The following is a 12,618-nucleotide window of genomic DNA, read 5'->3' on the forward strand; positions in this document are numbered from 1 at the left end:
TGCCTTTTAGTGTTTATTTTCTTTTTGAAATTTCATGTACACATATTTTAGTGTTGAATATTATCACTTGAAACTACAGGCTTAGTTCAATTGAGCACTTGAAAACTCAAATATTTACTTTGTAGTTTACACAACGAAGGTGGGTGTAAGAAAAATATTGAAATCATACAAATTGTTTTTTCCAGCCATTCAATATTGAGTCATTCATTACTTTAACATTAGGTCTAACTTGGTTTGAGAGTGCGCCATCTCTCCTACGTTTTTAGTAACTAATTAGTGTGGGGGTAATGTATCAAAATACTTATGGTGTGCATATGTGTAAAGTTGTATTGAATCTAGAGGGTGAATTCATCACTTAGCATTATAGATCGGTCAATGAATGGATCAATAATGGAAAACCAAATCAACATTGGTCGAGGAAAGAAGGGGAGGAATTCCTCTTCGTAGGTGAAGGTACAATTTGCATTCTTTATATGTATGTCTTGTGTTATCATGCATTCACATTCATCTTTTTGTTATGTACACTAAAATTTTAAGTCATATTGGATGAAGCTTCAGAGTTGTTTGATTCTTTTAGTTTTCCTTAAATTGGTTTACTTAAGGTATCTACGATTTCCACATGTGATGTCCATATCTTCTAATTTTTAAAATATTTTCTAGAGATATCTTCAGTGGTTGTAAACATTTATCAGATTTAGATAAAGAAATGCTTGAAAATGATTGATATCTTTAATATATTTATTATTTTAGAGGCATACAAAGTCTGTACACTCAGTTTGTTGAGATACAAGTGGAGAATATTTTCCAACTGTAAGTGAGGATTATGTTAGAGTGTGTTTTTTCATGCTAGAAAAGGTGGTAAATGTGTACATGAATTGCGCTGTAGTGGAAATAAATTTAATTCAATTGGATTTCATCCAAGCTATCGAAAAGATTTAGTAATTAGATGCTATCAAGCAGTCACATTCAGTATTTGACTTCAAAAATATTACTTATTTAATATGGGTTTTTTTCTTTGTAAGAGTTGGTAACTTTTGGTAATTGGATGCTATCAGATTAGTCATATTCAATATTTGACTTCAAAACTGTTACTTATTTAATGTGGACTTTTTCCTTGTAAGAGTTGGTAATGATAGATGTTGTCATTGAGATATGTGATTTGTTAATATTTATTATGTTTGATTGCATTCATTGCAGGTATGGAATATGGAAGAAAATAGGAGCATGGCCCTTCTTACACACGATATTGAATTAGGAATTGAAGAAATATGAGAGTAATAACATTGGAGTGGCAAATACAAAAAGAGAGAAAGAAGAGAACTAGTCTAGTGATACCCTAAGAGCTAATATCCTACATGAGACACACAGATATAGAGTAATGGTCAACATTTAGATTTGGTGAACTCATCTACAATGCCTTGGAAAAACAATGATAATGTTTTGAAGTGATGAAACAATATTTCATTTGTAAACTCTAGTCCAACCAATATTAAGTTGGAAACTCATATTGTAATACTTGAAATTTCATATAATATAATTTATGTGGTTGAAGTTATTTATAGTTGTACTTGATATTATTTAGAGTTGTAATTAACATATGTGTTTTTTCATTTCCATATTAGAATGAGCATGCACATTGTACGACATTTTTTTTTTAAATTTAGTCACAAAATAATACTAAATAATTTATGTTGATTAAATAAAATCAATCTAAAACTACTAAATTAGTAGTTTATATTGACTAATGATGAACACAAATAAAATGAATATACAATGACTAAAATAGTCGTTTATAATGCTTATTAATAAAATTAAATGAAATGAATATAAACTACTAAATCAGTCGTTTATATGATGAATATGAAACTACTAAAAAAAGATAAATGACTATTGTAAATGATAATTTTGTGATTACAAATGGTCACTAAATTTTACATATATATGACTATTAGTAGCTAATTTACAGTATCTTATAACATGACCAAACTTTAGTCATACTTCTTTGATCATTAATTGGTTTCCAACGATGACTAAAATTTGCATATATATGACTATTAGTAGCTAATTTACAGTATCTTATAATGCGACCAACAATTTGGTTATATTTCTTTGGTCATTAATTGGTTTTCTTAGGTGATCATGTAGTAGTATACTTTTTTGTGTATTTGGTCATTAATTGTGACAATTAATGACTAAATCAATGACTAAATTAATGACAAAATTTATGACTAAATATACTACTAAATGATAAAACTTAGAGAACCAATTAATGACTAATCTAAATATGACTAAAAGTTAGTCGCATTATAAGATACTGTAAATTAGCCACTATTGGTCACCGACTGAAAAATAGTCGTTTCCATGCAAATTTTAGTCATTTTTTTAGTGACTAATTAGCCATTTTGTACTAGTTGTGAAGTTTAGTATCTGCATTGAACTTGTTTAGGATATGGTTAAACCTCTCAATGAAATACTTCACTTTCTCTTTCGGCTCAATCTTAAGACTACCCGTCTCTTTCAACAACATAGCGAGGGTTTCTTCATTAGAAAATGTTTCAAGGAAAATTCTTGTGAACATCCCCTAGTTTTGAATGGAGTTTACAAGAAGGTTGTGGTACCATACAGCTACTCTACCATCCAAGGTACATGGAAACACTCTACATGCAACATCATCATAATGTACCTCGAGTGTCTGCATATGTAGGAAGAATGTGTCTAGATGGTCTTTCGCTTTCACTACTCTGTGAGAGTCATATTTCATTAACAACTTCTCTATGTGCCTTAGCATCTTGTCCAAGCCACCGTGGAGTGCCAATGGGCCCTAGGTCATCCATTCCAAATTTTGATCAGCCATGTCTTCTTCTTCTTCATACTCCTCCTCTTCTTTTGAATTGGATGATTCAACCTCTTAATCTATTGATTCTTCTCTGCCTCTACCAACGTTGTTACCTTCTTGTTGGCTTGTTCGGGCCTGACCTAAGTTCAGAAGTGATTTAGCCAAAAAAATCCTAAAACTACCGGCCCTTTCGGCAATAGTCCACGGTGCATGGACTGAGGTCTCACCCAAGGTAGTATGGGAGGGTGTTGGAACTAGGTTTCTGCACCCTAGGGATGTCTTAATGAAGGCTGGGAAGTTCGCGAACCAATCTTGCGCACTTGCGCTGCTTTGCACAATCGTCTATCCTTTGTAGCTTGTGCAATTGCTTCCGCTTGGCTCTTGTGAAGAGTGCGAAGAGGTGTTGTCTAGATCCTAATTCATGACTATGTGTTTATTATAGATCTCAACTTAATTATGTGGGCCCAATATTCTCATTAATCATTAAACATTTATAACCAGTGCGTCCAATCATAAACTATAAAGAGATGCATAAATATCACAGAAGCAATAAACACATAGTATTCCAAAATCAACTTATCTTTTATTAATCCTCTGTTCAAGTACAATCCCAACTCCGCCTTATGCACTTAGCTACAGGGGTCTACGTACACAATTGCAGACTCTACTAGGCCTCTGTGCACTCAGCTGCAGAGCCTCTTACTCCTACTATAACCCAAGCCTCGGACTTACAAACTCAGAGAAAATTCCTTATTCAAAAACCCATATTACTTCTAAATGTTAAGACTCCCTTTTACCCTTAGAGCCTTCCTCTATTTATACAATCCCATGGTCCGTAGACCATGGGTAATCCGACACATTCTATATTAAATTACATTATTTTAGGGCGGAAAACCCTAGAATATCATGCTCCACACCCACATTTTGCAGGGTCTTTACATTACATTAACCAAAACCTCAGGCTTCAAGCCCCAACAACATGCTATGGGGGAATCCGCTGCCCAACAGGCCCCCAACAAAATCATCGTGACTTGTTCGGAGTCACTCTGCTGGCATGGTGATCCTTGCACAAAGTCCATCCAACTGGGTCTGTGTGGCGTGAAGGTTTGCAACTCACCATGCTGCCATTGTCTAGATATACTCCATTTCTACTTCAGATTCATCTGTGTCTGACTTGATTCTCTAATTTGATGTTGGCTTCTAGTACCTGTGTTTATAGTCCCACACCTATGTCCGGCTTGTTGGGTCGCGAAGATTGTGCTTTGGTCAGTTAGTCAAACAGTTGGCCCATCCATGTAGGACTTAAGGCGACTACCATTTACTCTTCTTGGGAAGGGCTCTCCATTAATTTTGACTAGCTGGACCATGCCTCTGTCTATGACCTCCTTTACCACATATGGTCCTGACCAATGCATTCTAAATTTTCCAGGAAATTTTTTGAACTTACTGTCATACAGCAACACTAAATCATTTACCTTGAATGTGCGCAACTTGATATGGCGATTGAGCAGAGCTTTCTCGCATTGTTTCTGTACCTGCTGATGGAATCCTGATAGAAACCTTTCTTCCTCGAGTTCTTCCAATTGTGTGAGCCTCTTTGCCAAGGTTACACAGTCTGACATGCCTGTCATTGCAGCTATCCGCAAACTAGGTACGATGTATTCCATTGGCACGACTGCTTTCATGCCTTAGACAAACCTAAAGGCTGTTTGACCCATCGATTTCTTTCATGTGGTTCTGTATGCCCATAATACGGTAGGTATTCACAGGTCCCAGTGGTTACACTGTGCGTTACATACTTTGGTCAGTGTCATCTCTAGAATATTTTTGAATGCTTCTATAATCCCATTAGCATGCGGATGGTATGACGTGCTTTGCTGATGATACAACTGGAACTGCTCGATGAGTGCGTTGATAGTTTCATTTAGGAAGTGCATTTTGTAGTCACTCATTAAAATTTTCGGGCATCCAAACCATGTCAATACATTGTCGAACAAAAATTTCACATCTATGGCAGTCGTGCAATCCTTAACCAGCTGTGCTTCCACCCATTGAGTTAGGTACTTGGTCTTGGTGATCATGTAACGCACACCCATCTTCCCCTGAGGTTTGATTGGCACCAAAAAGTCTATTGCCCACTTTTCGAATGGCTACAACTTCATCTATGGATTAACTGGCATCTCATCCCTTCGCGATGGTTTCCCAATCCTTTGAAATATGTCGCAGGCCCAACAATATGCTTTCGAATCTTGATGTAGGCTTGGCCACCATAGCCCAGTGTGAAGAATCTTCTGTGCTGTCACCTATCCTACATAGATTCCTCCTATAGCCCCCCCATGTGCTTCCACGAGGATCTATCCTCGTTCAAATTCGGGTACATATCTTCGCAATATCTCAGCGTTTCCCATTTTGTAGAGGTTCCCTACAATGACAGAAAATTCCACTGTGTGTACCACCAATTCCTTCTTCTGCTGGACTGAATATTCTTGCAGCACAGTCCCTGTGGTTAAGAAATGGATTATATCTTCGAAGTGGTCATCCGCGACACGCATTGCAAAGAGTTGTGCATCAGGTAGTCCTTCCTCCAAATTTGTTGGCTCCTCATCGATCTCAATTCGTGATAGGTGATTTGGTCATTCATTTAGTCATCTCAGCTTTACAATGACCTCGAAGTCATATTCTTGAAACAATAACAACCATCTACATATGCAACCCCCAACACAGGCTTGTTCACCAAGTATTTCAATGCGGAATGATCGGTATACATATTGAAATTCCCACCAAGTAAATAGTGGCGGTATTTCTGAACCACATATACCATTGCCAATCCTTCTCACTCAGTAGTAGAATAGTTCTCTTTGGCTTTAGACAACTACCAACTTGCAAATGTGATCGGGTGATCCAGCCCTTCCACACCTTCTTGCGTAAGTACATTGCCCAGCTCAATACATGATGCATCAACATGTACATGAAATTCGATATCCCATTTTGGGAAGACCAAGATGGGATTGAATGCCATTTTTTCCTTGAGAACATCCAAAATTTTCTTACCATCATCATTCCGACAATATGTAGCATCCTTTTTCAATAGTTGTTCCATTGGTGCTGTTATTTGTTCATAGCTCTTAATAAACTTTCTATAGTAACTAGTGTGCCCCAAAGTGGTGTGTAATTGTTTGACACTTCACGGTGCTTCCAGATTGAGAATAATGAAAATCTTCACAGGGTCCACCATCAGGCCTTATTTGCAAGGATAATTTTAGGGGCGAATGTTCGCCCTTTAGCGAAATTAAGGGTTTTAAATTTTTAGTGGGAGAATATTTTGTATCATAGTACATTTTTACAAATCACCTCAAATAGCCCACCTTATTTTAAGGGAGAGGGTAAAAAAGGTAAATTTAGCCCTTGAAATTAGGACTTACAACCTTCCATTCGCCCATTTTCAAGAATAGGTTTTATTTAAGTGAATCCATTCGCCCATTTTCAAGAATAGGTTTTATTTAAGTGAATCCTATGGGCCAAATACCATATTTATAAAAGAGGTATGGTAAATTAATAAAAATATAAATAAATTAGAGGTATGGTAAATAAATAAAACATTTTTTATATTTACTCCATAAGTCACCTTATATATATGTAAGGGTGTAAACAAATAAAAATATAAGTAAAGTGGAGGTATGGTAAATAAATAAAACGTCTTTTTATACTTACTCAAAAGGTATGGTAAATAAATAAAAATATAAATAAACTAGACGTATCGTAAATAAATAAAACCTCTTTTTATATTGAGTCCATAACCCTCATTCTATTTATGAAGGCTCAAGAAAGAGGTTTTATTTAAGTGAATCCTATGGGCCAAATGCCATATTTGTAAAATAGGTATGATAAATTAATAAAAATATAAATAAACGAGAGGTATGGTAAACAAATAAAACATTTTTTTATATTTACTCCATAAGTCACCTTATATTTACGAACACTCAAAAAATGGGTTATATTTAGGTGAAACCTATGGCCAAAATACTATGGGACAAATACCATGGACTAGATTGTTATTAATACCATGCAAAAAACCATTATTAACCCTAATATTAGAATTAATAAAAATAAAAATGGCACATGGTATTGACCCATGGTATTCACCAAAATGGCACACGGTATTGACCCATGGTATTCACCAAAATGGCACATGGTATTGACCCATGGTATTCACCAAAATGGCACATGGTATTGACCCATGGTATTCACCTGGAATGTAGCCTATTTAAATGGGGGAATTAAACCAGCATGTAGCCTATGCTAAGATTCATTAGGACTTTACAAAGTTTTATTATTTAGTGAAAGACTCGCCAAGATCTTACAAGATTTTATAATTGAGTAAAATATTCGCCATGCCTGGTGAGAGATTCGCCAAAAAATTATATATACATATTATATTATTGATAAAATCGCCTTCCATTTTTCCTATATATCATGGAGATTCGCCCATTTATTATATTTATAAATTTAGGGGGGGTTAAAATTTTCCCTGCTTATTTGCAAACCACATGGCTGATCAGATTTCCAAAGGGGATGAGGAAGGTGCACTTTTTAAGACTCAGCGCAATCTTATGTCATCGGCAAGTATCCAGCATCAAATGTAAGTTTGCTATATGGTGTTTAACTAACCAAAATACAGTCCAATAATCCAGATAATCCTCCAAGAACTTTTGGATTTATTCCTTGAATGCGTCCACCACTATGCACAAAAATATCGCTGGCGTGTTTCTGAGAATGGTGTATTGAAAATAGCCCCATTTGGTTGTGAAGGTTGTCTTGCTCTTATCTTCTGGTGCTATCTTGGTCTAATGGTACCCTGAGAAGCCATCCGTGAATGAGTAAGCTTCATGTTCACCAACATTCTCCAATACTTCATATGTAAATGGTGTCAGGAATGGATTGTGAACATAAGCATCGTTAAGCTTCCTGAGGTCCATGCAGATTCTAATTTCTCCCTTCTGTTTTTTCTCCTATACTATCATAGGACACACCGAGTTGGATTCTTCCACTGGTTCAATAATTCCGGTTGCAAGCATTTTGTCTAATTATTCGCAGACCTTTTATTTCTACTTTGGATTCAAACGGTAAGGTCGCTGCTTAACTGGTTTCGCCTCCGGTTTCAGAGTGATCTTCATCATCCCTAAGTCACCAATGATCCCCTTTAAGTTCGTGATTTTGGTCGGGAACAAATATTGATATTCGGGGAGTAACTCGATGACCTTATCTACCATAGCATCATCCCAATAGTCCCGCGTCGCGTACTTCAGCTCCGCGTCTGTACCAATGTTTACCTGCTTTGTTTTTAGTGCTGCAGTGATGTCGGGATCCTCAATTGATGGTCCTTGAACTTCACGACACCCTTCAATTTCTGGAATATTAATATTTCGGGGGGCATCATCATCCTCCTCTACTTGTATGTTATACATTCTAGGGAACTGCTTAACTGGGTTGCCCATGCTGGTTGAACTACTTCCTATGGTTCCTATGGTATTTTGAAGATGGTGGCTTTTACATCTTGTAGCACATCATCAACAATATCTGACCATCGGTCTTCAAATGTGAATGTTAACAAAAACCCTCACGCAGGAAATCCCATTCAACCGTACCATGTCAAAGTTCCATCTCGGTATACCAATTCATGGGTATGACATCCAGGGTTCTTCTCCATAGGCCTTGGTCCATTTTGCAAGGTGCGTGCAGGGGTCATCGCATCCATCATATTTATCTGCAATCCATAGTTACAGTTTCCCAAATCGTAGCCTCATCATCCTCCTACAGCCACGCTAGTTTCCAAAATTTCCTTGATGTGTTTCCAACCAACACACAGGTGTTGCACGGAGTGCCCACTTCAATGCATCGAACCGTTGTTGTTCTGGTACTACACTTTCAAACTTGCTCAAGAATTCATCCACCACTTTCAATCCATCATATGTTGGTAGATCTCGGGCCTAGGTTGTTACGCAACATAGTGATATAGTCATCATGTTGCAATTTAGCATTGTCACTTCATTTAACTGATTGTGCCATCATTCACCTTCTTCATTTGAATCCGAGGTATAGGAACCTGTGCACTCCCACAAGATCCTTCCATCTACAGCTGGATTCACCCAATCTTGATCTCGCGTAGTTATCTTGTAGATACAATCTAGCTCATCATCGCTTCCATTGTCGCGCACAAGTTCAGTGTTGTGTGCTCCTTCAGCTGGGTCTACCAGAACAACTATGCGAAGGGACTTTTTCTCAAATATCATCTTTTGCTTTTTCAAGTTAATGACTCCATTCATATTAGTGGCCCATACTATTCCTAGCAACATGGGATAGGGATTGTTGTCATCAAAAATCTCTATTACTTCAAAGTTCGTCTGCGTGCTCGTGCCTTCGATATCAATTGTTACCCCTTGCAACCTCCCCATGGGAAAAATATTCTGTTGGTTTTCCATTCGTAATTGAATAGGGGACCACTGCAACTTGGGCATGCCCATGCATTCCCATGTCTGCTTTGGTAACACATTCTTGTGTGAACCCAGGTCTAGGATTACCTGATCCATTTCATATTCGCCAATTTGCGTCGTTAATATCATTTCCCTCCCATTGTGCAATGTATGCTTTCCTAGTTTCTGGACTATACACGGTTCCCCTGACCCTGCGCACCTAGTTATCAACTCCTGTAGTCCTTTAACCACCTTATTGTCACACAACAACTTCATGCATGTCTCTAAAAAGGTGGTAAGCATAAAAGGATCCATTCTTGGCTCTAGTTGATCCTTACTACCTGATGTAGAGGCCACTGTAAAGCTATTCTTAGCTTCCATAAACATCTCCTTTGCACGTTCTAAGTCAAACCCAAGTTCCTTTGTAGGAGCATTGCGAACCCATGTATCTTCCTCGAGCTACTTCCCCTTATCCTCCCCTGTGGTTGCGATGCTTCTAAGCATCATGTTCATGTTGGGGCCTTCTTCACGTGGTTCAGACCTCATCATTTGGATATTATGAGTCGGAGCAGTATGTAGTACCCCTTTCTCGTGCATCTGTGTGATCAACATAGGACAATCTACTGCTTCATGATCAAACTGAGTAGATTAGGAACAAGATAATCTTGTCGGGTTGGTACAATTGCGGGAATAGTGCCTTGGTCCTCTGCAATTGTAACAAATTAACTGTCTGCGGCCCCTTCCTAGCCCTATTCCTCCTCGTCCTCAACCTCGACCTTGAAATCTAGCACGTACCATCTCTGCGGCTAGGTTGAGGACTCACATTTCCATCTGCATTCTATAGGCTGGGGTCCGCTCCATCATCAACTCGTAACTATGACAAGTACGCCCATCGTGGCCCACCGACTTGCAGAAATTACAAAACAGCTATTGCGGAGTCTATGTATACTTTTTCAACAGATGACAATTGTCTGTTGTGTATTTCCCTCCTATCTGATAGATCGTGAACCATAACACGGGGGCCATACTAGGCCCTGCGTGTGCTTCTTCTCTCAATGGCATAGAACCCCCTCCTACCAAGTAGTTTGCGAATACTGGACAATGATCCTTGTCGTGACCCTGGCCTTTACATTTTATGCACCACACTTTGTCACGCGCCTCTGGCCACGGTGCCCTATCCTACTTCAAACTCTACATTTCCATGCAGAGATTCTATAGTTGCGCGTGTATTTGTTGAACTCTTAGCCCCGAATCCTGTATCGTTGTTTAATGCAACCTCAAAACCATTTCCAATGCTTTGGCTTGGGTTGAAAGATTTTGCTGTGACATTGTCATCCTCAGGTGTGGTGTCAAAGATGCCACAAACCACGCATGGTTCTGCGCATCCGTTAGCATCATATTAGCCTCGCAGATCGTACTCTTTAGCCGCTGATCTAGATCCCAGGGGTTCTCGCCTAGAAGCATCACGATTTCCTTAAATCCGATGATTCATTATGTCTCTGATCTCGGTCAGCTAAATTATCTAGTTCAACACATTTTGGATCTCTGCTATTCCTGCATTTGGGTGATCATTAGAGTGCTTGATATACCATGTCAACACGTGATCCTATGGTGCCCTCACCAATATGGCCTTCTTAATGTTGTTTTCCATGACCCCTTACACTTCCTACACTACTCTTACCACGAACCAGAACTAGTCTAGATCCTCATTCCCTACTCCTCTGAATACGGGTAGCTTGATTGCACACTCCATGCTGAACTACGTGTTTGGTGGAGGTGGGGTGGGTGAAGATGGAGGTGAAGTAGGTGAAGCGGGTGATGGCATAAGTCAAGGTGATAACTGCGGAATGCACTGCCTTATCAAATTGACCACACTTCTTAGAGAAACATGAGCGAGCTCTTCCTCGCTCTCTCGCGAAGGTGAAATTAAGGGATTGTTTCCTAATTCCCCGCTACCTTTGTAGATTTTTCTGCTCCACATTATTCCAAACGTTAATGTATTCACATCACGCATTTTTCACATAACAACATCTTAATCCAGATATTCAGGGATTTAATGTACCTACCTTGTGGTCCCTTGAGAAAATGTCACTCTTCTTCGTTGTAGCTCACGGTCGTGTCTATCGCAAACTCAGTGATAAATCCCCCTATTATCTATTCACGCCAATGGTCCACAACTCACACGATCTTATCTTCTGATGTCTCTAGTCTGTGCACTAATTCTGGAGTCCACACTATCGATTGATCGAGCTTGTACCTTCCCTGGCTATCAGCTAACCTCATGATCCACTCACACAGTTTGGAAAGGAAGGATGTGAAGAAGATCTCATGGATTTTTGTGTATACGTAGCACTCCAGCCACCTCTTCTAGGATCTCTGCGAAGTTCTATTTTCTTGTGTCACGAACTCATGAAGCTTCTTTCCTAACCACTCTTCAATTTCCTCCTTTGTAGGGTTCCAATGGCATGACATCAGACATCCCTTAGGCAGATCCTAGTCTTCAGAACAAAACCTTTTGTTGGCTTGTTGGGGCCTGACCCAGGTTCAAAAGTCATTTAGCCAAACAAATCGAGAAACTACCGGCCCTTTTGGCAATAGTCCATGGTGCGCAAACTGAGGTCTATCCCAAGGTAGTATGGGAGGGTGCTGGAACTAGGTTTCTGCACCCTAGGGATGTCTTGATGAAGGATCGAAAGTTAGTGAACCAATCGTGCATTCTTGCGCTACTTTGCGCAGCCGTCTTTCCTTCACAACTTGTGCAAATGCTTTCGCGTGGCTCTTGTGAAGAGCCCAAAGTGGTGTTTTCTAGATCCTAATTCCTAAATGTGCATTTATTATAGATCTCAACTTAATTATGTGGGCCCAATATTCTCATTAATCATTCAACATTTATAACCAGTGCGCATAATCATAAACTGTAAAGAGATGCATAAATATCACAAAAGAAATAAACACATAGTATTCTAGAATCAACATATCTTTTATTAATCCTCTATTTAATTACAATCCCAACACCGCCCTATGCACTTAGCTGTAGGGGTCCCCGCACATAACTGCGGACTCTATGAGGCCTCTACGCACTCAGCTGCAGAGCCTCTTACTCCTACTACAACCCAAGACTCGGACTTATAGACTCAGAGCGAATTCCTCATTCAAAAGCCCATATTACTTCTCAAAGCTAAGACTCCCTTTTACCCTTAGAGCCTCACTCTATTTATATAATCCCATGGTCTGCGGACCATGGGTAGGCCAACACATTCTATATTAAATTACATTATTTTAGGGTATAAATCCCTAGAATCTCGTTCTCCA

This window comes from Pinus tabuliformis, chromosome X (assembly GCF_031772625.1).
Source record: "Pinus tabuliformis cultivar Carrire ecotype Pingquan chromosome X, CPIR1, whole genome shotgun sequence".
Taxonomy (NCBI): domain Eukaryota; kingdom Viridiplantae; phylum Streptophyta; class Pinopsida; order Pinales; family Pinaceae; genus Pinus; species Pinus tabuliformis.